This window comes from Dendrobates tinctorius, unplaced genomic scaffold (genome assembly GCF_039654945.1).
Source record: "Dendrobates tinctorius isolate UK_male_01 unplaced genomic scaffold, ASM3965494v1 ptg000332l, whole genome shotgun sequence".
Taxonomy (NCBI): Eukaryota; Metazoa; Chordata; class Amphibia; order Anura; family Dendrobatidae; genus Dendrobates; species Dendrobates tinctorius.
In genome coordinates this window covers 990,448-1,014,558 of record NW_027361998.1, presented here as the reverse complement: position 1 = coordinate 1,014,558, position 24,111 = coordinate 990,448, and the positions used below count along the sequence as shown (strand labels likewise).

Sequence of the window (24,111 nt, the reverse complement as noted above, 5' to 3'; positions counted from 1 at the left end):
GTTCCTACGAAGCACTAGACCCCTCGGACACAGCCGGAGAACTATATAGCCTAAAGACAGAAAGGGAAATCTAAACTGCCCCAGAGCAGACCCCAAAGCAAAAGGCAGCCCCCAACATATAATGATGGTGAAGCAAGAAGAAAGAACACTAACACAGACAGAAAGACAGACTGAGCAAAGACGGGGCCCAAGCTAACTAGATAGGAAAGGACAGGAAGGCTGCTGTCTGCAATCCGTGAAAAACCCTATGAAAATAAGAGCCAACAAACTGACAGTGAAAAAGGCCCTGAAGACGCTAGGCTTCAAAAAGCTATGTCAGTACTCAGGAATATTCTGAAGACAGAGAAACCGGCAAAAGGAGATTCAGCTCACCCCAGCAGGGAATGGCAGAATCCAAAAAAGCAAGGCAAACAAAAACAAAACACAAATGCTAACAGGAAAGCAGAAAACTTAGCTTTAGAGGAGCAGGAATAAGACTGGTCTCTTAGAAGTCCACAGAGAAATCACCCGCAGGGCAGAAGGGCGTCGGCAGCCTTATATCCAGTCTGTGACTCCACTCAGCCAGTCATCATCATCAGACTCAGGTGCCTGATAATCAGGCTCATTACCTTCCTTTACCAGAATAGGGAGTTCACCAGACCTCAGTGACGAAGGGGAAAATGAACTCACAACAGTACCTCCCCCTTGAGAAGGGGTCACCGAACCCTCAACCACTCCACCAGGGCGATCAGGGTGAGCCCGATGAAAGGCACGCACCAATCTTTTGGCATGAATATCAGAGGCAGAGACCCAGGAATTATCCTCCTGACCATAACCCTTCCACTTAACCAAATACTGGAGTCTCCGTCTAGCCAGACGGGAATCCAGTATTTTCTCTACCTTATATTCCATGTTACCTTCAACCAATACAGGGTCCGGAGGTGCCACCCCAGGAACAACTGGTTCAACAAACCTCTTCAACAAGGACTTATGGAACACATTATGGATCTTAAATGTGACAGGAAGAGCCAAACGAAAAGAGACCGGATTAATAATCTCCAAAATCTTGTAAGGTCCAATAAATCTAGGCTTAAACTTAGGAGAAGCCACCTTCATAGCAATATTTTTTGATGCTAACCACACCATATCACCAATCTTAAACTGGGGACCAATGGTCCTATGTCGATTGGAAAACCGCTGGGCCTTTTCCTGGGAGAGAGATAACTTATCCACCACTTGGTCCCAGATCTGGTGCATTCTCTCCACCACAGTGTCAACACCTGGGCAGGCAGAAGGCTCCACCTGCCCTGAGGAAAATCGAGGATGAAACCCAAAGTTACAAAAAAAAGGTGACATCAAAGTGGCAGAACTAGCTCTATTATTTAAAGCAAATTCGGCCAAGGGCAAAAATGAAACCCAATCATCCTGATCAGCGGAAATAAAACATCTCAAATACGACTCCAAAGTCTGGTTTGTTTCTCTGTCTGCCCATTGGTCTGAGGGTGAAAAGCAGAGGAGAAGGACAACTGAATTCCCAGCTTGGAACAGAAAGTCCTCCAAAATCTAGACACAAACTGAACTCCTCTGTCAGATACAATGTTCTCAGGAATCCCGTGCAAGCGAACCACCTGTTGCAAAAACAGGGGCACCAACTCAGAGGAAGATGGCAACTTAGGGAGTGGTACAAGATGGACCATCTTAGAGAATCTATCACAAATCACCCAAATAACAGTCATTCTTTGAGAGACCGGCATATCAGAGATGAAATCCATAGAAATATGGGTCCAAGGCCTCCTGGGGACCGGCAAAGGCATCAACAACCCACTAGAGCGAGAACAAGATTTAGATCGGGAGCAAGTCCCACAGGACTGCACAAAATTCCTGACATCATGAGACAAGTTGGGCCACCAAAAAGAGCGACTCACCAGATCTCTAGTACCAAAAATACCTGGATGACCAGCCAATGCAGAGCAATGAATTCAGACATCACTCTCTTCTTCCACTGGTCAGGAACATACAACTTTCCACTGGGACAACGCTCAGGCTTGTCCTCCTGGAACTCTTGCAGAGCAAGTCTCAAATCGGGCGAGATGGCAGAAAGAACTACCCCTTCGCCTAAGATGGTAGCAGGCTTGGTCACCACAGGAGAATCAGCAAAGAAGCTCCTAGAGAGGGCGTCTGCCTTGACATTCTTAGTTCCAGGAAGAAAAGAGACCACAAAATCAAAACGTGTAAAAAACAAGGCCCACCTAGCCTGTCTAGGGTTCAAGCGTTTAGCCGACTCTAGGTAAATCAAATTCTTGTGGTCAGTGAGGACCACAACTTGATGTTTAGCTCCCTCCAACCAATGTCTCCACTCCTCAAATGCCCATTTCATGGCCAACAGTTCCCGATTCCCCACATCATTGTTACGTTCAGATCGAGAGAACTTCCGGGAAAAGAAAGCACAGGGATTCATTTTAGATGTTATAGGATCCTTTTGGGACAAAACAGCTCCTGCACCAATCTCAGAAGCATCCACCTCTACGTGGAACAGGAATGAGACATCAGGTTGCCCTAAAACCGGGGTGGAGGTAAATCTTCGCTTCAGCTCCTGAAAGGAAGCAACAGCCTCCGGAGACCAATTCAACACATCAGCACCCTTCTTAGTCAGATCAGTCAATGGCTTGGCAATACTAGAAAATTTTGCTATAAATTTCCGATAAAAATTAGCAAAACCCAAAAACTTCTGGAGGGCCTTCAAAGAAGTGGGCTGAACCCAATCATAAATGGCCTGTACCTTGGCCGGGTCCATTTCAATAGTTGACGGAGACAAAATAAATCCCAAAAATGAAATCCTCTGTACTCCAAAAAGGCATTTCGATCCTTTGACATACAGGGAATTCTCCCTCAAGATCCGGAACACAGTCCGAACATGTTCCACATGAGAATCCCAATCCTTGGAGAAGATCAAAATATCATCCAGATAGATAATCAAAAATCTATCGACAAAGTCTCGGAAAATATCGTTAATGAAGCACTGGAAGACAGAAGGGGCATTAGGGAGCCCAAAAGGCATCACCAGGTACTCAAAATGTCCGTCCGGAGTATTAAACGCCGTCTTCCATTCATCCCCCTGCTTAATGCGAATAAGATTATACGCCCCCCTGAGGTCAAGCTTGGTAAACCAGCAAGCACCTCTAACTCTAGAGAATAGATCCGAAATCAGGGGTAACGGATACTGATATTTAATAGTAATTTTGTTGAGAGCACGATAATCAATACAAGGTCTTAATGAACCATCCTTTTTGGCCACAAAAAAAAACCGACACCTAAGGGTGAAGAGGATGGTCTAATATGACTCTTCTCCAACGACTCCTTAATATAGGACCGCATAGCCTCGTGCTCGGGTACAGATAAATTGAAGAGCCGACCCTTGGGAAATTTACACACAGGGCTCAGTTCAATTGCACAGTCATAACTCCTATGAGGAGGCAAAGACGCAGACTCATTCTCACTAAATACATCATAAAAGTCCGCCAAATAGTCAGGAACATCATGCGACTGAGGAGAGGTGGAAAAAACCGGAGCCTCACTAAAGGAACACCGCAACCCCAACTCACCACAGACACAGATTTCCAATCCAAAACTGGATTATGAATTTGCAACCAGGGAAACCCCATAACAACGGCATCATGTAGACCATGCAACACCAAAAATCTGCAATTTTCTTGATGGTCTGGGGCGACCCGCATGACCACCTGGGTCCAAAACTGAGGTTTATTTTTCACCAAAGGAGTAGCATCAGTCCCCCTCAAAGGGATAGGCGTCTGCAGAGGTGTCATCGGAAATCCACAACGTTTAGCAAAATCCAAGTCCATTAGGTTTAGCTCTGCTCCCGAATCCACAAAAGCCTTGGCGGAAAATGTGGACAGGGAGCAGATCAGAGTAAGTGCCAGAAGAAACTTAGGTTGAACACCACCAACAGAAAACGTGTGTGCAAAGCGTTTCTCTCGTTTAGGACAAACAGAAATAATATGTGAGGCATCGCCACAAAAAAAACACAGCTTATTACGCCTTCTGAACTCCTGACGTTGCGCCCTAGACAAAACTCTATCACATTGCATAGGTTCAGACGTCTGTTCAACCGGTGGCAACACCTCTCGTGTAATCCTGCGTTCACGTAAACGCCGATCAACCTGAATGGCTAACGACATAGAATCGTCCAGACCAGAGGGAACAGGAAATCCCACCATAGTATCTTTTACGGCTTCTGACAAACCCTTCCGAAAGAGAGCAGCCAAGGCACTATCATTCCAGGTAGTAAGGACCACCCACTTTCGGAACTTTTGACAGTACAACTCTGCAGAATCTCCACCCTGGTTCAATGCCAGCAGGGTCTTTTCAGCCTGATCAATAGCATTAGGTTCGTCATACAACAACCCCAAGGCCTGAAAAAATGCGTTCACATTAGTCAGAATAGGGTCATCTGGTTTCAAAGAAAACGCCCAATCCTGGGGATCGCCACGCAGCAAAGAGATGACAATTTTAACCTGCTGCGTGGAGCTCCCTGACGAGTTAGGCTTCAAGGCAAAAAATAATTTACAATTATTTTTGAAACTCAAAAATTTAGATCGATCCCCAAAAAATACATCAGGTGTAGGGATCTTTGGTTCAACAGCATGCGAACGAGCAAGGTAGGCGGAAATTCCCCGCACTTCCGCAGCGAGCTGCTCCACATGATCAGACAATTGCTTTATCTCCATTGAGAGAAAAAAAAAAATTCCCCCTACGGCCTCAGAGATAAAGAGGAAAGAATATACTCACATTTTTATTTTTTTTTAACACAATTCTTTCCTGCTATTGAGTACCCTAGGATCTGCGGTATGGCGGGTGATTCTGGTATGAATGAGTCACCGTAGGGGGCAAAAACAGAAATGCTAGCTAAGTCCAGAAAACCAGAGAAGTTGGCAGCTATCGGATTGCAGACCCCTGAACCTATCAACACAACTAGCAGTAGCCGTGGGGGGTTCCCACGAAGCCCTAGACCCCTCGGACACAGCCGGAGAACTGTATAGCCTAAAGACAGAAAGGGAAATCTAAACTGCCCCAGAGCAGACCCCAAAGCAAAAGGCAGCCCCCAACATATAATGACGGTGAAGCAAGAAGAAAGAACACTAACAAAGACAGAAAGACAGACTGAGCAAAGACGGGGCCCAAGCTAACTAGATAGGAAAGGACAGGAAGGCTGCTGTCTGCAATCCGTGAAAAACCCTATGAAAATAAGAGCCAACAAACTGACAGTGAAAAAGGCCCTGAAGACGCAAGGCTTCAAAAAACTATGTCAGTACTCAGGAATATTCTGAAGACAGAGCAACTGGCAAAAGGAGATTCAGCTCACCCCAGCAGGGAATGGCAGAATCCAAAAAAGCAAGGCAAACAAAAACAAAACACAAATGCTAACAGGAAAGCAGAAAACTTAGCTTTAGAGGAGCAGGAATAAGACTGGTCTCTTAGAAGTCCACAGAGAAATCACCTGCAGGGCAGAAGGGCGTCGGCAGCCTTATATCCAGTGCGTGACTCCACTCAGCCAGTCATCATCATCAGGCTCAGGTGCCTGATAATCAGGCTCATTACCTTCCTTTACCAGAATAGGGAGTTCACCAGACCTCAGTGACGAAGGGGAAAATGAACTCACAACAATCAGCACTCTGAAATATTCTGAGAACAGAGCAAAAAGAGGCCAATCAAATAAGGGACAAAATGCAAACTGGCACATACAGTGACATAAGAGTAGAAATTCAGCACTGCCCCAGCCGCGGCTGGCTGACCACACAAAAAACTGAATAGACCAAACCAAATCAAATGTGAACATTAGCAAAGACAACTTAGCTTGAGAAGGCTGGAACTGAGCTGGAAACTAAGACCTCAGGAGGCAGGAAAAAAATCACCAGCATGGGAACAGGGGGTCGGCTGTCTTAAATCCAGTCTGAGACTCCAGATGTCCACTCCTCTTCCTCATTATCAGGTGGCAGGTCTCTGTTAATTAGATCAGCTTCATTACCTCCTGCCACCACCAGCGGGAGCCCAGAAAGAGAACTCACAATTCCTCTGTCGGCACAACCAGCTCCCTCACCAGAAACCAGAGGCAGACCAGAAAATGAGTTCACAACAGCTGCTGTTTTCTAGTATTTCATCTCAACCCCCCAGAGCAGGATCCACAGCTACACTGCTCAGTACTACTTTACAAAATCCTTCATGCTGCTTTCTAGTGTTTCATCTTACCCTCCCAGAGCAGCATTCACAGCTACACTGCTCAATACTGTCGTACTATATCCTTTATGCGGCTGCTTTCCAGTGTTTCATGTCATCCCCCCTTCCCCAGAACAAGATTCACAACTACACTGCTCAGTACTGCTGTAATGTCCTCAATTCTGCTGCTTTCTAGTGTTTTGGCTCACACCAGTGCTGGACTCACAGCTACACTGTACAGTACTGTCATAATAACCTCCATGCTCCTGCTGCTACTTCTCAACATGGGTTACATAGAGACAGGAGAGCAGGAATCCTTATGAAGTGTGTATAGAGACATCGTAGTAGCCAGGCTACCCAACAACTGAAAATTAGTTAGAGCCAGCAAAAAGGGAAAACTAGGGAAAAATGTAAGATACAATTCATATACTGGCCAGAAATAGTGTTATTCCTTGTGTACACACACAATAACTTATAACGGAAAGTTACTTGAAATGACAAGAACGCATAAAAGCCTAAGCTAGGACAAGTGACATAACGCTCAGCGCTGTGACGCCCCCTAATGGCAGACTCAGTCCCTGCAACTATTTACACAACAATTTATAATCTAAATATTGTACACTGACACTCGGGGTACAGGGTAATGACACGGACACTCGGGGTACAGGATAATGACACTGACACTCGGGGTACAGGATAATGACACTGACACTCGGGGTACAGGATAATGACACTGACACTCGGGGTACAGGATAATGACACTGACACTCGGGGTACAGGATAATGACACTGACACTCGGGGTACAGGATAATGACACTTACACTCGGGGTACAGGATAACGACACTCGGGGTACAGGATAATGACGCTGACACTTGGGGTACAGGATGTTGGCGCTGACACTTGGGGTACAGGATGATGGCGCTGACACTTGGGGGACAGGATAATGACACTGACACTCGGGGTACAGAATAATGACACTGACACTCGGGGTACAGGATAATAACACTGACACTTGGGGTACAGGATAATGACACTTGGGGTACAGGATAATGACACTGACACTTGGGGTACAGGATAATGACACTGACACTCGGGGTACAGGATAATGACACTTGGGGTACAGGATAATGACACTGACACTTGGGTACAGAATAATTAAGCTGACACTTGGGGTACAGGATAATGACACTGACACTTGGGGTACAGGATAATGACACTGACACTCTGGGTACAGGATAATGACACTCGGGGTACAGGATAATGACACTGACACTCGGGGTACAGGATAATGACGCTGACACTTGGGGTACAGGATAATGACACTGACACTTGGGGTACAGGATAATGACACTGACACTTGGGGTACAGGATAATGACACTGACACTCTGGGTACAGGATAATGACACTTGGGGTACAGGATAATGACACTGACACTCGGGGTACAGGATAATTACGCTGACACTTGGGGTACAGGATAATGACACTTGGGGTACAGGATAATGACACTGACACTCGGGGTACAGGATAATGACGCTGACACTCGGGGTACAGGATAATGACACTGACACTCGGGGTACAGGATAATGACACTGACACTCGGGGTACAGGATAATGACGCTGACACTCGGGGTACAGGATAATGACGCTGACACTCGGGGTACAGGATAATGACGCTGACACTCGGGGTACAGGATAATGACGCTGACACTCGGGGTACAGGATAATGACGCTGACACTCGGGGTACAGGATAATGACGCTGACACTCGGGGTACAGGATAATGACGCTGACACTCGGGGTACAGGATAATGACACTGACACTCGGGGTACAGGATAACGACACTGACACTCGGGGTACAGGATAACGACACTGACACTCGGGGTACAGGATAAGGACGCTGACACTTGGGGTACAGGATAATGATGCTGACACTCGGGGTACAGGATAAGGACACTGACACTCGGGGTCCTGGATAATGACACTGACACTTGGGGTACAGGATAATGACACTGACACTTGGGGTACAGGATACTGACACTGGGGGTACAGGATAATGACACTGACACTTGGGGTACAGGATAATGACACAGACACATGGGGTACAGGATATTGACACTGGGGGTACAAGATGACACTGACACTTGGGGTACAGGATAATGACACTGACACTTGGGGTACAGGATAATGACGCTGACACTTGGGGTACAGGATAATGACGCTGACACTTGGGGTACAGGATAATGACACTGATAATGGGGGTACAGAATAGTGATGCTGACACTCGGGGTACAGGATAATGACACACACTCGGGGTACAGGATAATGACACTTGGGGTACAGGATAATGACACTGACACTTGGGGTACAGGATAATGACACTGACACTCGGGGTACAGGATAATGACACTGACACTCGGGGTACAGGATAATGACACTGACACTCGGGGTACAGGATAATGACACTGACACTCGGGGTACAGGATAATGACACTGACACTTGGGGTACATGATAATGATGCTGACACTTGGGGTACATGATAATGACACTGACACTTGGGGTACAGGATAGTGACACTGACACTCAGGGTACATGATAATGACACTGACACTTGGGGTACAGGATAGTGACACTTGGGGTACAGGATAATGACACTGACACTCAGGGTACATGATAATGACACTGACACTTGGGGTACAGGATAATGATGCTGACACTTGGGGTACAGGATAGTGACACGGACACTTGGGTTACAGGATAATGACACTGACACTTGGGTTACAGGATAATGACACTGACACTTGGGGTACAGGATAATGACACTGACACTTGGGGTACAGGATAATGTCACTGACACTTGGGGTACAGGATAATGACACTGACACTTGGGGTACAGGATAATGACACTGACACTTGGGGTACAGGATAATGACACTGAGACTGGGGGTACAGGATAATGACACTGACACTCGGGGTACAGGATAATGACACTGACACTTGGAGTACAGGATAATGACACTGACACTTGGGGTACAGGATAATGTCACTGACACTTGGAGTACAGGATAATGTCACTGACACTTGGGGTACAGGATAATGACACTGACACTTGGGGTACAGGATAATGACACTGACACTGGGGGTACAGGATAATGACACTGACACTGGGGGTACAGGATAATGACACTGACACTTGGGGTACAGGATAATGACACTTGGGGTACAGGATAATGACACTGACACTTGGGGTACAGGATAATGACACTGACACTCGGGGGTACAGGATAATGACACTGACACTTGGGGTACAGGATAATGACACTGACACTGGGGGTACAGGATAATGACACTGACACTCGGGTTACAGGATAATGACACTTGGGGTACAGGATAATGACACTGACACTTGGGGTACAGGATAATGACACTGACACTCGGGGGTACAGGATAATGACACTGACACTCGGGGTACAGGATAATGACACTGACACTTGGGGTACAGGATAATGATGCTGACACTTGGGGTACATGATAATGACACTGACACTTGGGGTACAGGATAGTGACACTGACACTCAGGGTACATGATAATGACACTGACACTTGGGGTACAGGATAGTGACACTGACACTTGGGGTACAGGATAGTGACACTGACACTTGGGGTACAGGATAGTGACACTGACACTTGGGGTACAGGATAATGACACTGACACTTGGGGTACAGGATAATGACACTGACACTTGGGGTACAGGATAATGACACTGACACTTGGGGTACAGGATAATGACACTGACACTTGGGGTACAGGATAATGACGCTGACACTTGGGTTACAGGATAATGACACTGACACTCAGGGTACAGGATAATGTCACTCACACTTGGGGTACAGGATAATGACACTCACACTTGGGGTACAGGATAATGACACTGACACTCGGGGGACAGGATAAAGACACTGACACTCGGGGTACATGATAATGACATTGACACTTGGGGTACAGGATAATGATGCTGACACTTGGGGTACAGGATAATGACACTGACACTCAGGGTACATGATAATGACATTGACACTTGGGGGACAGGATAATGACGCTGACACTTGGGGGACAGGATAATGACGCTGACACTTGGGGGACAGGATACTGACACTGACACTCGGGGGACAGGATAATGTCACTCACACTTGGGGTACAGGATAATGACGCTGACACTTGGGGGACAGGATAATGACACTGACACTCGGGGTACAGGATAATGTCACTCACACTTGGGGTACAGGATAATGACGCTGACACTCGGGGGACAGGATAATGACACTGACACTAGGGGTACAGGATAATGACACTGACACTCAGGGTACATGATAATGACATTGACACTTGGGGTACAGGATAATGACGCTGACACTTGGGGTACAGGATAATGACGCTGACAATCAGGGTACAGGATAATGACGCTGACACTCGGGGTACAGGATAATGACGCTGACACTCGGGGTACAGGATAATGACGCTGACACTCGGGGTACAGGATAATGACACTGACACTCGGGGTACAGGATAATGACACTGACACTCGGGGTACAGGATAATGACACTGACACTTGGGGTACAGGATAATGACACTGACACTCGGGGTTCAGGATAATGACACTGACACTTGGGGTACAGGATAATGACACTGACACTCGGGGTACAGGATAATGACACTGACAATCAGGGTACAGGATAATGACGCTGACACTCGGGGTAAATGATAATGACACTGACACTTGGGGAACAGGACAATGACACTGACACTCGGGGTACTGGGGTACAGGATAATGACACTGACACTCGGGGTACAGGATAATGATACTGACACTCGGGGTACAGGATAATGATACTGACACTTGGGGTACAGGATAATGACGCTGACACTAGGGGTACAGGATAATGATGCTGACACTCGGGGTACAGGATAATGATGCTGACACTCGGGGTACAGGATAATGATGCTGACACTCGGGGTACAGGATAATGATGCTGACACTTGGGGTACAGGATAATGATGCTGACACTTGGGGTACAGGATAATGACGCTGACACTTGGGGTACAGGATAATGACGCTGACACTCGGGGTACAGGATAATGACGCTGACACTCAGGGTACAGGATAATGACGCTGACACTCAGGGTACAGGATAATGACGCTGACACTTGGGGTACAGGATAATGACGCTGACACTTGGGGTACAGGATAATGACGCTGACACTTGGGGTACAGGATAATGACGCCGACACTTGGGGTACAGGATAATGACGCCGACACTTGGGGTACAGGATAATGACGCTGACACTTGGGGTACAGGATAATGACGCTGACACTTGGGGTACAGGATAATGACGCTGACACTTGGGGGACAGGATAATGACGCTGACACTTGGGGGACAGGATAATGACACTGACACTCGGGATACAGGATAATGACACTCTGGGTACAGGATAATGACACTGACACTCTGGGTACAGGATAATGACACTGACACTCGAGGTACAGGATAATGACACTGACACTCGGGGTACAGGATAATGACACTGACACTCGGGGTACAGGATAATGACACTGACACTCGGGGTACAGGATAATGACACTGACACTCGGGATACAGGATAATGACACTGACACTCGGGGTACAGGATAATGACACTGACACTCGGGGTACAGGGTAATGACACTGACACTCGGGGTACAGGGTAATGACACTGACACTTGGGGTACAGGATAATGATGCTGACACTCGGGGTACAGGATAATGACACTGACACTCGGGGTACAGGATAATGACGCTGTCACTTGGGGTACAGGATAATGACACTCACACTTGGGGTACAGGATAATGACACTGACACTCGGGGGACAGGATAAAGACACTGACAATTGGGGTACAGGATAATGACACTGACACTAGGGGTACAGGATAATGACACTGACAATCAGGGTACAGGACACTCGGGGTACAGGATAATGACACTGACACTCGGGGTACAGGATAATGATGCTGACACTCAGGGTACAGGATAATGACACTGACACTCGGGGTACAGGATAATGATGCTGACACTCAGGGTACAGGATAATGACACTGACACTCAGGGTACAGGATAATGACACTGACACTAGGGGTACAGGATAATGACACTGACACTTGGGGGACAGGATAATGATGCTGACACTCAGGGTACAGGATAGTGACACTGACAATTGGGGTACAGGATAGTGACACTGACACTCGGGGTACAGGATACTGACGCTGACACTCGGGGTACAGGATAATGACGCTGACACTCAGGGTACATGATAATGACACTGACACTCGGGGTACAGGATACTGACACTCGGGGTACAGGATAATGACGCTGACACTTGGGGTACAGGATAGTGACACTGACACTCAGGGTACAGGATAGTGACACTGACACTTGGGGTACAGGATAGTGACACTGACACTCGGGGTACAGGATAATGACGCTGACACTCGGGGTACAGGATAATGACGCTGACACTCGGGGTACAGGATAATGACGCTGACACTCAGGGTACATGATAATGACACTGACACTCAGGGTACAGGATACTGACACTCGGGGTACAGGATAATGACGCTGACACTTGGGGTACAGGATAGTGACACTGACACTCGGGGTACAGGATAATGACACTGACACTTGGGGTACAGGATAATGACACTGTCACTTGGGGTACATGATAATGACACTGACACTCGGGGTACAGGGTAATGACACTGACACTCGGGGTACAGGATAATGATGCTGACAATCAGGGTACAGGATAATGACACTGACACTTGGGGTACAGGATAATGACACTGACACTTGGGGTACAGGATAATGACACTCGGGGTACAGGATAATGATGCTGACACTCGGGGTACAGGATAATGACACTGACACTTAGGGTACAGGATAATGATGCTGACACTCGGGGTACAGGATAATGACACTGACACTCGGGGTACAGGGTAATGACACTGACACTCGGGGTACAGGATAATGACACTGACACTCGGGGTACAGGATAATGATGCTGACAATCAGGGTACAGGATAATGACACTGACACTTGGGGTACAGGATAATGACACTGACACTCGGGGTACAGGATAATGACACTCGGGGTACAGGATAATGATGCTGACACTCGGGGTACAGGATAATGACACTGACACTTAGGGTACAGGATAATGATGCTGACACTCGGGGTACAGGATAATGACACTGACACTCGGGGTACAGGATAATGACACGGACACTCGGGGTTCAGGATAATGACACTGACACTCGGGGTTCAGGATAATGACACTGACACTCGGGGTACAGGATAATGACACTGACAATCAGGGTACAGGATAATGATGCTGACACTCGGGGTAAATGATAATGACACTGACACTCGGGGTACAGGACAATGACACTGACACTCGGGGAACAGGACAATGACACTGACACTCGGGGTACAGGATAATGACACTGACAATCAGGGTACAGGATAATGTCGCTGACACTCGGGGTAAATGATAATGACACTGACACTCGGGGTACAGGACAATGACACTGACACTCGGGGAACAGGACAATGACACTGACACTCGGGGTACTGGGGTACAGGATAATGACACTGACACTTGGGGTACAGGATAATGATGCTGACACTCAGGGTACAGGATAATGATGCTGACACTCAGGGTACAGGATAATGACACTGACACTTGGGGTACAGGATAATGACACACACTCGGGGTACTGGGGTACAGGATAATGACACTGACACTCAGGGTACAGGATAATGACGCTGACACTCAGGGTACAGGATAATGACGCTGACACTCGGGGTACAGGATAATGACGCTGACACTCGGGGTACAGGATAATGACGCTGACACTCGGGGTACAGGATAATGATGCTGACACTCGGGGTACAGGATAATGATGCTGACACTCGGGGTACAGGATAATGACGCTGACACTCGGGGTACAGGATAATGATGCTGACACTCGGGGTACAGGATAATGATGCTGACACTCGGGGTACAGGATAATGATGCTGACACTCGGGGTACAGGATAATGATGCTGACACTTGGGGTACAGGATAATGATGCTGACACTTGGGGTACAGGATAATGATGCTGACACTTGGGGTACAGGATAATGACGCTGACACTTGGGGGACAGGATAATGACGCTGACACTCTGGGGACAGGATACTGACGCTGACACTCAGGGTACAGGATAATGATGCTGACACTCAGGGTACAGGATAATGATGCTGACACTCAGGGTACAGGATAATGATGCTGACACTTGGGGTACAGGATAATGACGCTGACACTCGGGGTACTGGGGTACAGGATAATGACACTGACACTTGGGGTACAGGATAATGATGCTGACACTCAGGGTACAGGATAATGATGCTGACACTCGGGGTACAGGATAATGATGCTGACACTCGGGGTACAGGATAATGACGCTGACACTCGGGGTACAGGATAATGACGCTGACACTCGGGGTACAGGATAATGACGCTGACACTTGGGGTACAGGATAATGACGCTGACACTTGGGGTACAGGATAATGACGCTGACACTTGGGGTACAGGATAATGACGCTGACACTTGGGGTACAGGATAATGACGCTGACACTTGGGGGACAGGATAATGACGCTGACACTTGGGGTACAGGATAATGACGCTGACACTTGGGGGACAGGATAATGACGCTGACACTTGGGGGACAGGATACTGTCACTGACACTCGGGGTACAGGATAATGTCACTCACACTTGGGGTACAGGATAATGTCACTCACACTTGGGGTACAGGATAATGACACTGACACTTGGGGTACAGGATAATGACGCTGACACTTGGGGGACAGGATAGTGACACTGACACTCGGGGTACAGGGTACAGGATACTGACACTCGGGGTACAGGATAATGACGCTGACACTTGGGGTACAGGATAGTGACACTGACACTCGGGGTACAGGATAATGACACTGACACTTGGGGTACAGGATAATGACACTGACACTTGGGGTACAGGATAATGACACTCGGGGTACAGGATAATGATGCTGACACTCGGGGTACAGGATAATGACACTGACACTTGGGGTACAGGATAATGATGCTGACAATCAGGGTACAGGATAATGATGCTGACACTCGGGGTACAGGATAATGACGCTGACACTCGGGGTACAGGATAATGATGCTGACAATCAGGGTACAGGATAATGACACTGACACTCGGGGTACAGGATAATGACGCTGACACTCGGGGTACAGGATAATGACGCTGACACTCGGGGTACAGGATAATGACGCTGACACTCGGGGTACAGGATAATGACGCTGACACTCGGGGTACAGGATAATGACGCTGACACTCGGGGTACAGGATAATGACGCTGACACTCGGGGTACAGGATAATGACGCTGACACTCGGGGTACAGGATAATGACACTGACACTCGGGGAACAGGACAATGACACTGACACTCGGGGTACTGGGGTACAGGATAATGACACTGACACTTGGGGTACAGGATAATGATGCTGACACTCAGGGTACAGGATAATGATGCTGACACTCAGGGTACAGGATAATGACACTGACACTTGGGGTACAGGATAATGACACACACTCGGGGTACTGGGGTACAGGATAATGACACTGACACTTGGGGTACAGGATAATGATGCTGACACTCGGGGTACAGGATAATGATGCCGACACTCGGGGTACAGGATAATGACGCCGACACTCGGGGTACAGGATAATGACGCTGACACTCGGGGTACAGGATAATGACGCTGACACTCGGGGTACAGGATAATGACGCTGACACTCGGGGTACAGGATAATGACGCTGACACTCGGGGTACAGGATAATGACGCTGACACTCGGGGTACAGGATAATGACGCTGACACTCGGGGTACAGGATAATGACGCTGACACTCGGGGTACAGGATAATGACGCTGACACTCGGGGTACAGGATAATGACGCTGACACTCGGGGTACAGGATAATGACGCTGACACTCGGGGTACAGGATAATGACACTGACACTCGGGGTACAGGATAATGACACTGACACTCGGGGTACAGGATAATGATACTGACACTTGGGGTACAGGATAATGACACTGACACTAGGGGTACAGGATAATGATGCTGACACTCAGGGTACAGGATAATGATGCTGACACTCAGGGTACAAGATAATGATGCTGACACTTGGGGTACAGGATAATGATGCTGACACTTGGGGTACAGGATAATGATGCTGACACTTGGGGTACAGGATAATGACGCTGACACTCGGGGTACTGGGGTACAGGATAATGACACTGACACTTGGGGTACAGGATAATGATGCTGACACTCAGGGTACAGGATAATGATGCTGACACTCGGGGTACAGGATAATGACACTGACACTCGGGGTACAGGATAATGACACTGACACTCGGGGTACAGGATAATGACACTGACACTCGGGGTTCAGGATAATGACACTGACACTCGGGGTTCAGGATAATGACACTGACACTCGGGGTACAGGATAATCACACTGACAATCAGGGTACAGGATAATGATGCTGACACTCGGGGTACAGGACAATGACACTGACACTCGGGGTACAGGACAATGACACTGACACTCGGGGAACAGGACAATGACACTGACACTCGGGGTACTGGGGTACAGGATAATGACACTGACACTTGGGGTACAGGATAATGACACTGACACTCGGGGTTCAGGATAATGACACTGACACTTGGGGTACAGGATAATGACACTGACACTTGGGGTACAGGATAATGACACTGACAATCGGGGTACAGGATAATGACACTGACAATCAGGGTACAGGATAATGACACTGACAATCAGGGTACAGGATAATGATGCTGACACTCGGGGTAAATGATAATGACACTGACACTCGGGGTACAGGACAATGACACTGACACTCGGGGAACAGGACAATGACACTGACACTCGGGGTACTGGGGTACAGGATAATGACACTGACACTTGGGGTACAGGATGATGATGCTGACACTCAGGGTACAGGATAATGATGCTGACACTCAGGGTACAGGATAATGACACTGACTCTTGGGGTACAGGATAATGACACTGACACTCGGGGTACTGGGGTACAGGATAATGATGCTGACACTTGGGGTACAGGATAATGATGCTGACACTCGGGGTACAGGATAATGATGCTGACACTCGGGGTACAGGATAATGACGCTGACACTCGGGGTACAGGATAATGACGCTGACACTCGGGGTACAGGATAATGACGCTGACACTCGGGGTACAGGATAATGACGCTGACACTCGGGGTACAGGATAATGACGCTGACACTCGGGGTACAGGATAATGACACTGACACTCGGGGTACAGGATAATGATACTGACACTTGGGGTACAGGATAATGACACTGACACTCGGGGTACAGGATAATGACACTGACACTTGGGGGACAGGATAATGACACTGACACTCGGGGTACAGGATAATGATACTGACACTTGGGGTACAGGATAATGACACTGACACTCGGGGTACAGGATAATGATGCTGACACTCGGGGTACAGGATAATGATGCTGACACTCGGGGTACAGGATAATGATGCTGACACTCGGGGTACAGGATAATGATGCTGACACTTGGGGTACAGGATAATGACACTGACACTTGGGGTACAGGATAATGACACTGACACTCAGGGTACAGGATAATGACACTGACACTTGGGGTACAGGATAATGACACTGACACTCAGGGTACAGGATAATGACGCTGACACTCGGGGTACAGGATAATGACGCTGACACTTGGGGTACAGGATAATGACGCTGACACTTGGGGTACAGGATAATGACACTTGGGGTACAGCACTTGCAGCAGTATTGCCCGGAGTCAGACATTACTAATAGCTCATTGAGTTGAATATTTGGAGAGATGACGGCGTCTCTTCTCGGGGTTGGAGCGTCCAGCCTGGGGTCAGGTGTTGGTGCTGGATCTTGGATCTTTCTTCCAGGGAAATTGATATTAGATTTATTTAATCTACAGAGATAAAGAACTGACAATTATAACTGCAGCTGTAGAGATGTAGCAGAGCTGGCAGTGTACTCTATTGTTATAAATCAATAGTACAAGCGAATGCAAGAAGCTGTGTAATGTATCTCATCAACGTAATATACTTCTTTCTCCACTCATGAGCCACTTCTCCTCCTGCCTCCTGAAATCACCAATCGTTTTTCACTGAGGGATCGTATTACAGCTGCCTACTGAATTCTTTGAAAACAGTAACATAACACAGACACTCAACGACCTTTATGGAGTGTCATTCATCACTAATCTGCAACATTCTACTTTGCAGCACCCCTGAATCCATTAAGTTCCAATTATTTCCTCTTAATAAAGTCTGTGGACAGAAGAGCAGGCAGAAGTAAAGAAGAGCAGAGGGAGGCACAAAAACTTGCGCGGCTGCTGTTTCTCTCATCTGAATGCTGAATTCACAGCTACATTGTTAAGTACTGATGTATACTATTAAAATGTTGCTTTCTAGTAAGTGTTTATCTCCTAAAGTTGCTAGATTCACAGCTACACTCCTAAGTACTAATGTATAATATTAAAATGCTGCTTTCTAGTGTTTATCTCATAAAGATGATAGATTTGCAGCTACACTGCTAAGTACTGAAGTATAATATTAAAATGCTTTTTTTCTTGTGTTTATCTCATAAAGGATGCTAGATTCGCAGCTACACTGTTAAGTACAGAAGTATAATATTAAAATGCTTTTTTCTAGTAAGTGTTTATCTCATAAAGGATGCTAGATTCACAGCTATACTTCTAAGTACTGATGTATAATATTAAAATGCTGCTTTCTAGTAAGTATGCATTTCATACAGATGCTAAATTCGCAGCTACACTGCTAAGTACTGATGTTTTATATTCAAATACTGCTTTCCATTAAGTTTTTTTTTTAATCCAGAGCAGGATTCACAGCTACACTTCCCATTTCTGCTATAAAATATCCTCCAAGCTGCTGCTGCTGCTTATGAATATGTGCTATATAGGAACAGAAGAGCTGGAATCCCTCATGTCTGTGTGTGCTCTGCATGTGAGACATCCTAACGGAAAGTACTAGCTAAGAGACAACTGGGAGAGATCACAAGGAGGGAAAACCTAGTGAAAATGCAGAATACAAGTCATATACAAGTCAATACAGGTCTAAAGAGTCCGATGACACATTCAGCTCTGCTACATCGGAGCTGAAACACCTGTTATCATCAGAAAGTAGCAGAGCTGAATCTGTTCTGTGAACTCACACTGCGATATTGCTGTGAATTGTCAGGATAGATGGGATTTTGTAATTTCTCAACAACTCCCAATAAAGTCCAAAAGCTAAAAAGCGACTTTTCACAGCAGAAGGTTTGTTACAGTTTTATCCAGTCTGGACAAACCCTTTGTGATCAGAGCAGTCTCCCTCCAGGCTGTTTCCATTCACTGACAACATGCAGAGATCTCGAAAGCGACAAGGACCAAATATACTACAAAGTCGTACGCTGTGCGAGATTATCGCCTTATCCAGCAGACTCACCTGCAGTCCCATGTAAAATAACTAAAGCATTTATTTCATACATTGCGATAAATGACAAACTCAGCTCTGCTACATCTAAACTACAACTCCCAGCATTGTGAGCTGCCAGGGTCATTCCTATGGGTGCACGGATAAGACCCGCAGAGTCAGCGGAGCTGGCACCGGACTGGCATCCTGCCCACAGCGCCTGAGCCTGTGAGGTGTCAGAAGGGGTCACGGAACAAGTCAGAGGGTGAAAACTTCTGCAACAGGGAAAAGAAAGTGCGCAGCGGCTCTGAATACTGAGCCCCATTTGGGCGAAGGCTTTGTGTCAGTCTCCATCAGCACCAGGCACTTAGCAGAGCTGAACCTGTCACTGAGGTATCTGGCGCTGCATTATATGTACAACATGCAGTCCTATGTAAATCCACAGGCAACATATGGGGGGGGCAAACTCCACTCTTTACCTGACAGGCTCCACTTTGCCGTATCCTTACTCAGGCAGGTTTGTCTTTGTGCAGTCCTATGTAAAATCCTAGATAGCACGTGGCATTACATTTATGTCAAAAGGAACAAGTTCCACCCAACTACACCTGACACACTCAGCTCTGCTAGCTCTGTATGAAATAAATGCACATTTTACACATTGGGTTAATATATAAGTGTAGCCAGCAGTCCTATGTAAACCAAAGCAAACCTATTATATTATACGATCAAGAAAGTCGCCAATCGACAAGCCCAGCTCTGCTCCATCCATACAGAATGACTGCATATCCTGCCCAGGAGTCATAATAATGGACTAGGGCGGCCTGCAGTCCTATGTAAACCCACAAGAACCACATTATGAAATATTATCATCCTGTGTCAAGAGACAAACCACACACGCCTACACCCGACCAGATCAGCTCTGCTATACCAGTATGAGACAACTGTGACCTCCGCCTCCCATGATGGCATACTGTGCCAGGATTGCCTGCAGTCCTATGTAAAACAACAGGGACCTCATGATATAACCATGACCTGAACCAAGTGACAAACCGCACGCACCTAACAGCTTCAGCTCTGCTACATCAGTATAAGATAGCTTTGTTCTGCAGTGCTACGTAAAACCACATTTTGCCCAGGACCCTTGCTAAGTGATGGACTGAGACAAACTCAGCTCTGCTACAATTGTGCAGAATGGCTATTCACCAACGCTAAGATAAAAGAGCAGGTCTTGCTGCAGTCCTATGTAAAACCATGGATGCCCCACTGGGATACGATCGTGCAGTCCTATGTAACACCATGGATACAGCCACGTTGTGATACGGTGATGAAGCACAGACCCCTCTCCTCCACACCTGCACGGCTCAGCTCTGCTACATCCAGATGGACGAGCTCCAGAGAGCGAGTCCGCCTGCAGTCCCATGCAAGGATCACGTGACCTGACCCGCTCCACACCGTGTGCCCGGTGCTCTCACCTGCAGGTGCTGCTGCTGGCCCGGCCGCCATCGCCGCTCCCGGCTCCATCCACACCGTGCGGTCTCACTGCAGGCTGCCGCTCCTCACTGGCCCGGGGGCCGCCCTCATGGCCGCCATCAATGTGCCCGCTGCACCCTGCGCTCCCCGCGCGTCTCCTGCACCCGAGCGTCTGCTGCTGCTTCCTCCGGCTCCCTCCTCGGTGACTGTGTGCGCGGTCCGCCCGATCCCTGGAGCTGCAGCGCCCCCTGTAGGGCTGTGGCGGCTTCTGCTCGGAGACCTCGGGCTGATGTTGTGTCTGTGATTGTGACTGTGTACAGTCTGTGGCGGCGGCGGCGTGTGCCCGAGCCTCCGTGTGCCCGGCAGTGTGCCCGAGCCTCCGTGTGCCCGGCGGTGTGCCCGGCGGTGTGCCCGAGCCTCCGTGTGCCCGGCGGTGTGCCCGAGCCTCCGTGTGCCCGGCAGTGTGCCCGAGCCTCCGTGTGCCCGGCGGTGTGCCCGAGCCTCCGTGTGCCCGGCGGTGTGCCCGAGCCTCCGTGTGCCCGGCAGTGTGCCCGAGCCTCCGTGTGCCCGGCGGTGTGCCCGGCGGTGTGCCCGAGCCTCCGTGTGCCCGGCGGTGTGCCCGAGCCTCCGTGTGCCCGGCAGTGTGCCCGAGCCTCCGTGTGCCCGGCGGTGTGCCCGAGCCTGCGTGTGCCCGGCGGTGTGCCCGAGCCTCCGTGTGCCCGGCAGTGTGCCCGAGCCTCCGTGTGCCCGGCGGTGTGCCCGAGCCTCCGTGTGCCCGGCGGTGTGCCCGAGCCTCCGTGTGCCCGGCAGTGTGCCCGAGCCTCCGTGTGCCCGGCGGTGTGCCCGAGCCTGCGTGTGCCCGGCGGTGTGCCCGAGCCTCCGTGTGCCCGGCGGTGTGCCCGAGCCTCCGTGTGCCCGGCGGTGTGCCCGAGCCTCCGTGTGCCCGGCGGTGTGCCCGAGCCTCCGTGTGCCCGGCAGTGTGCCCGAGCCTCGGTGTGCCCGGCGGTGTGCCCGAGCCTCCGTGTGCCCGGCGGTGTGCCCGAGCCTCCGTGTGCCCGGCGGTGTGCCCGAGCCTCCGTGTGCCCGGCAGTGTGCCCGAGCCTCCGTGTGCCCGGCGGTGTGCCCGAGCCTGCGTGTGCCCGGCGGTGTGCCCGAGCCTCCGTGTGCCCGGCAGTGTGCCCGAGCCTCCGTGTGCCCGGCGGTGTGCCCGAGCTTCCGTGTGCCCGGCGGGGTGCCCGAGCCTCCGTGTGCCCGGCGGTGTGCCCGAGCCTCCGTGTGCCTGGCGGTGTGCCTGAGGCTCCGTGTGCCCGGCAGGGTGCCTGAGGCTCCGTGTGCCCGGCGGGGTGCCCGAGCCTCCGTGTGCCCGGCGGGGTGCCCGAGTCTCCGTGTGTGCACCTGTAGGTGTATATATACAGTTTGTGCTCAAAAGCTCACATACCCCATTTCTTAATACCGTGTATTGCCCCCTCTAACATCAATGACAGCTTGAAGTCTTTTGTGGTAGTTGTGGATGAGGTTCTTTATTTTCTCAGATGGTAAAGCTGCCCACTCTTCTTGGCAAAAAGCCTCCAGTTCCTGTAAATTCCTGGGCTGTCTAGCATGAACTGCGTGATTGAGATCTCCCCAGAGTGGCTCAATGATATTGTGGTCAGGAGACTGAGAGGGTCACTCCAGAACCTTCACTTTGTTCTGCTGTAGCAAATGACAGGTCAACTTGGCCTTGTGTTTTGGATCGTTGTCATGTTGGAACATCCAAGTACGTCCCATGCGCAGCTTCCAGACTGATGATTGCAAATTTGCCTCCAGGATTTGCTGATAACGTGCTGCATTCATCTTTCCTTCAACTTTGACCAAGCTTCCTGTTCTCACACATCCCCAAAACATCAGCGATCCACCTCCGTGCTTTACAGTAGGAATGGTGTTCCTTTCATCATAGGCCTTGTTGACCTCTCTCCAAACGTAACGTTTAGGGTATGTGCACACAGAGTTTTTTGGAGGTGCGGATTTTGTAGTTAAATCCGCAGGACTAAAGTCCTGTGGTTTATCTGCGGATTTGCCCTGCGGTTTCACACCTCATAATGGATAAGGTGTGAAACCGCAGCGTTTCTGCACAAAAGAATTGACATGCTGCGGATTGAAAACCGCGTGGGAAAAATCCGCAGCATGTGCACAGCGTTTTCCAGTTTACCATTGAAAACAATGGTACTGTACAACGCACCTAAATCTGCTGCAGAAACGCTGCGGATCCGCACCGTGTGCACATGGCCTTATGGTTGTGGACAAAAAGTTCAGTTTTGGTCTCATCACCTTGTTCCAGAAGTTTTGAGGCTTGTGTCTGTGCTGTTTTGTGTATTGCAGGCGAGATACTTTGTGGCATTTGCGCAGTAATGGCTTTCTTCTGGCGACTCGACCATGCAGCCCATTTTTCTTCCTTATTGTGCATCTTGAAACAGCGACACCACTAGTTTTCGGAGAGTCCAGTATTTCAGCTGATGTTATTTGTTGGTTTTTCTTTGCATCATGAACAATTTTCCTGGCAGTTGTGGATGATATATTTGTTGGTCTACCTGACCGTGGTTTTGTTCTTACAGAGCCCCTGATTTTCCATTTGTTAATCACAGTGTGAGCGCTGCTGATCGGCATTATCAATCAGGTCCGGAACTATTGAGGTTGTGTCACTTGTTTCCCGGGGGAAGGCAGAAAGGACCGGACAGGCCCCATGACCCAAGGAGAGGGAGTGTGT

General features: G+C 48.8%; 1 protein-coding gene across 5 annotated transcripts in view; it reads right to left on the bottom strand.

Annotated features, from left to right (window-relative positions):
• The window catches only part of NCOA1 (nuclear receptor coactivator 1), a 581,329-nt gene extending 559,687 nt beyond the window's left edge, over window positions 1–21,642 (bottom strand). For 4 of the 5 annotated variants that reach the window (XM_073561908.1, XM_073561912.1, XM_073561913.1 and 1 more), the window contains exon 1: window positions 21,371–21,642. The gene's annotated coding sequence lies outside the window, so the exon portion shown is untranslated. Of the gene's footprint in view, window positions 1–20,377; window positions 20,484–21,370 lie in introns of those variants that run through there. The other variant, XM_073561909.1, reaches the window with a different exon arrangement.
• Window positions 21,643–24,111: the final 2,469 nt, after the last annotated feature.